This window comes from Mchenga conophoros, linkage group LG23 (genome assembly GCF_057382185.1).
Source record: "Mchenga conophoros isolate Kocher_MC1m ecotype Shallow Benthic linkage group LG23, M_conophoros_male_GT1.1, whole genome shotgun sequence".
Lineage (NCBI taxonomy): Eukaryota > Metazoa > Chordata > Actinopteri > Cichliformes > Cichlidae > Mchenga > Mchenga conophoros.
Genome location: NC_140547.1, coordinates 45,486,233 through 45,490,871, shown reverse-complemented (window position 1 = coordinate 45,490,871; position 4,639 = coordinate 45,486,233). Strand labels below are relative to the sequence as shown.

General features: G+C 40.0%; 1 long non-coding RNA gene across 1 annotated transcript; it reads left to right on the top strand.

The window, feature by feature from the left end:
- The first annotated feature begins 1,493 nt into the window (after positions 1-1,493).
- LOC146548123 (uncharacterized) lies at positions 1,494-4,639 on the top strand. The gene is made up of 2 exons (XR_014890907.1): positions 1,494-3,308; positions 3,610-4,639. It is a non-coding gene; the product is annotated as an uncharacterized LOC146548123 (long non-coding RNA).

The following is a 4,639-nucleotide window of genomic DNA, read 5'->3' as shown; positions in this document are numbered from 1 at the left end:
ATGCAGAAGTGAAAGCAGATAGTTATTTTGAGCCGCAGGCTAAGACGAGGCTTTAACAATGTAACAGATAGCTTTAAGAAGGCCTTAAGCAGTTATGACTTTTATACACAATGCATATCTGTGCTTATTAAAGAGTTGGAGCTCGGTCAATTAATTGGGGGTCGGAAGCTTTGTTCGGCGCGATGTTCGGACAATCTATTGTGCAAGTGACTTGGAGCCATAGAAGGAATTGCAATACATGCTTACAAAACACTTATATATCAGATCATTTTATATTAAGGTTTTAGTAGAGGTTCTTGGTTAAAACATTTATTTAGTAGAAGACATACACATAGTCTCAGTGAGCCTCTGGTCTGGTAAAAGGTCAGAAGTGCGAGAGGTGACATCGAGGCTGAGTGAGGTCGTGACACACACACACTTTAAATTAGATTTATTTAGAGGAACCGTCCTTGTTGTCTCGGCAAGAAAGAGGAACAATTCATTTTAAGATAAGAACGGAAAGTACCAAGCCATGAAAATAGAAGATGATTTTCTGGGTGAAAAGTCATGATGATGTTGATCTGATCTATGTATAAAATGTACCGGTGACGCATGAAGGGGCGTCAGTAAACAAACCCTGATGCTATAAAATATCTGTTCATGCTTTGATTAAGTCGAAGACTACTTCCTGTCTGCGTACAGAGTTGTCTTCCCACACGTGTGTTCATTAAAATCATCGTTTGACTTCACCCGGCCGGATCGGTGTGGTTATTCTTCGATCACCTCTTGTACCCTTCCTCAATATTGAATCTTAACATTTGGGGGCTTCGTCCGGTTATTGAGGAGGGAGAGTTGGAGGTTTAGACGGAGAAATCCGGGGTCTTAGGTGGTCTGACGGGCAGACATGAATTCCAGTGGTCTAAGTGAGTGGGCATAAGCCGGCTTATCCAAAAGGTAAGGCACTACCTGTTGAATTATTTCCAAAGTGTGCCAAATTGGATATGATAAAATTTAAGTCTACTCACTGAAGTTACTGGTGGATGTCTGTTTTGATTTTGATGAGAATGTCATGACAGTACTGAGGATTTAAAGCAGTTGGACTGCTGGAAAGGATTTAATGCGGTTGGACCGCGGGAAGCAGTTGGACTGCTGGAAATGATTTTAGTATGTTAGGGAATTTGGTTATTTTTTGGTTATAAGGTTGGACCTGCTTCAGTTATACACTTGTTTTGGGTGTTGATTGTTGTTTCAAAGTATTATAAATTATTTTAGAACGGAACCGAGGGGGTTCTAGGAAGCGCAGAGCCCGGAGGTTACGCTCCCTCCTTGTCGTGGACGCGCGACATTGACCTCTCGGCGAAGAGGGATAGTTCAGTGTGGTTTAACTGTGGGGTACAGGGCAGCCTGGAATTAAACTAGGAGTTAGAGTCTCCTTACCGTTTGGAACGGTACCTGCGCTTTTTTGGACAGGAGAAGTTGGTCTTCGGGCGTGTAACTTTAACTTAATACTTCGAGGTAAGCCTTGGCTGTGAAATGCCAAAAATAGAGCTTCAGGCAAAGTTTGGGTTGGTTGACGCTTTTAAATTGAGTTAGGGATTTTAGAAATGAGGCCAGAAACAGTTAAAGTCTTGATACTGGTTAATTGGTGGGCGGTTATTTTAAATTTGTCTAAATTGGTTAGGCGCTAAAGCTGACAGATCTGACAGTAGTTGTAAATATAAGACGTCTTTGTAATATAAAAAGATCTGTGTGAAAGGAGTCTGAGGCAATGCTGCTGCTATTTTTAGACGGTGTGTGTGTGAGTGAAAATGCAAATGAGTAAGCAGTGAACTGTTTAAGCCACAGTTGGTTTTACAAATACTGCTGCAAACAGTGTTGAGTGTGTGTTTCAAATGCCATTTATGTTTATTAGAGGACTATAAATAAAGTTTTGAGTTGCCGTAGTGGATGTATAGTAATTGACTGAGTTTGGATGTAGATAGATAAATATATTGAGTGCACTGTATATACTTAAGATTAACATATTACTTTCAGTAGTAACTTCTCTCCAGCAATAGTTGCTGGTGTGTTTTATTTTTTCAATTTCTTGTGTGAATGCGGTGACTAGAAGGTTTTGAATGATGAATAAAGGTGTGAGAGGTATTTCTTTGGTGATGTAAAGTAGGATGTTTTAAAGTTTGAAAGTGTTTTTAATTTAAGAGATGCATGAGTGATGTTATAAGAGTTTAGTTTATTTAAAAGGTGTGTGTGAGAGGATTATGAAATCATTGTGTGAATGATGCTACATTTTAGGTCAAAAAGTTAGTAGAATTACAGAGGGTTTGTAGATTGTAAATACAAAATAAGTTTGATTAGCCTGGAGAAACAGCAAAGCAGCTTGAGCTGCTCTGAGCAGCTGCGTGCTGTGTGTGTGTAACAGGAAATGGTGTGGGTGACAGGAAGTTTGCATGCCCATATAAGGTGACGAGTGAGCACCCAGAGAGAGAAACAGATGAGTTAAACTCTAGGCAGATAAAGCGAATGGAGGTTTTGAGAAAAGAAATGAAAAGGATATTAATTGTATGTTTTAGTGTGTCAACACAGATTACAGATAAATAAAGGTGGACTTCTCTCAACCTGGAATTTTGAGTACGGCGCCAAAACCACTAGAGTAGCATAATTGGGGGAAAACAGGCCAGATTTTGGCTTAAAATTTTACAGCTTGACCTCGCACTTGTCCCCATCCTGAGAAGAAGCTCAAAGGACAGTTAATCTCCTGATGAAGACCGACAGAACATCGTGGACTTGAGAAGAATTACTAGCAGGCAAAAGACAGTGCAACGGAAACCACACTGACGACACCAGCAGCAGCATGAAAGGAACCACGAGGTGGAAACATGTACTGTAAATTACAGGCTGGGCAGTTGAACAGTGGGATAATGAACGGTGGTAAAGCACTGGACACTGATTGTCAGATTTGTCTTGCTTGGAGTAATCTTGAAAGGGACGAGTGAAAGGATCAACAGACAAGAAGAAACCACGTGATGAACCATGCACGGTGGACAGCAGGCTGGTAAGAACAGTGTGACATGACTGTTTAAAGGCACTGAATGTGGTATTTTGCCAGGCTGGGACTTGATCCAAAAGGAAAATACTGAAGAGAAACAGAGAAGAAACAGACTGTGTTTGCTGGAATTCAAGACAACAAAAGGACACTGAGAGAAGAGGACAGTGACCAGTGAGAGGTGAAGCAGGACGAGTTCGACTGTGAGAATACAGGGTGTAATTGGACTGAAAGTGAAGCTTGAACTCATGATGGTTTAGAGATGTCCACCGTCACAAACAAAGAGGTAAACAAGAATAGAAAACATACATAGACAAAGTGTTACATGTGAAATTATTTCTGGAAAGAATCAGAAGTGAGATAGTTTCGAATTAAGAAATCAGAGAAAAGATGCATGAATTAAACCTGACTATAACATATAGAGGCAATGAAGAAAGCAGCTTACACTCACTGAACATTAACAAAATACATAGGAAAAGCAATGAAGACCTGCTTACACGTATATACATAACATAAGTTGGGATTTCTGACCAGACAAAGGGAAACGGGTAGTTTAAGTATATATGAAAATAATGAAAATGTCTCAGTTGTGTTTCTATAGGGGCGAAACAGATCTGGATCAATTTTCCACGTGCAGCGGTCGGAAGAGACCTGTAGGTTAACTTGACTGGACATGCCAAGGCAAGTTTCTGGTTGAATTGTTTACAGCGCCATGTCTCCATAAACCTGACAAGTGGGCCCTAGCTTCTGGCTGAGGAGCATGAAAGCTGTTAATAAGGTGGGAACTTAAAATTTGGGTTAGCAAATTTGGGAAAGAAACTGACGGCTTAAGTGGAGAATTGTGCAGGAGTCTGACACACTGCAAAAGCAACATATGCAAATTCACATACACAAGCAGAAAATGCATTAACCTTATGAAGACAAGACAAGCTCATCGAGATTAATGCATAGATACAGATTAAACTTGGCTAAGAACACAAACATATGCAATGAAGAACAGCTTGCTATTTTGTATGAATGATACAATGGTGTGAATGTTTAATAAAATACATTTGTGTTTGTAATTGAGGAATAGAAGAAGCCATATGACAAAGGGGGTTATGTTTTATGCTGAATTGAAGTATGTTACAGAGCATAAGGGGGTGATTGTTGTGTGCAAATTGTGTGGTTTTAATGAGACTTTTGGTGTATTGAGGAGGTGAAATTATGTGGTGGCAAGACTTGTGTGTTTAAGGTTGTTGAGGTTGTTGTGGTGAGGGGTTGATTCTGTCAGTTAGGTTGTTGTTGTTATTTTTGTTTTTAATAGAGGGAGTTTTAGGAAACATGGACATGTCTGGGAGGGGCCCATTATTTTGTAACAGTGCACTTAAAGAAAACCTGTCAGGTGATTTTGTTTTGTTTTTATGAGCTAACAATCAGCTCTATTTTTCATTTCTGTTTTAAGCAGGCCTGCAACAGTGAATAACGGCGCTGAAAATTCTCGGGAAGAGCAAATATAAGGCGGCTTTCCAGATTACAATTGGCTGAGGAGAAAGCTACCTGTGGGGACTATTCAGGTCGTAAGTCCCTGTAAAAAGGATTTTATGCGAGTCAATCCAGTCCAAAAGCATAAAGAAA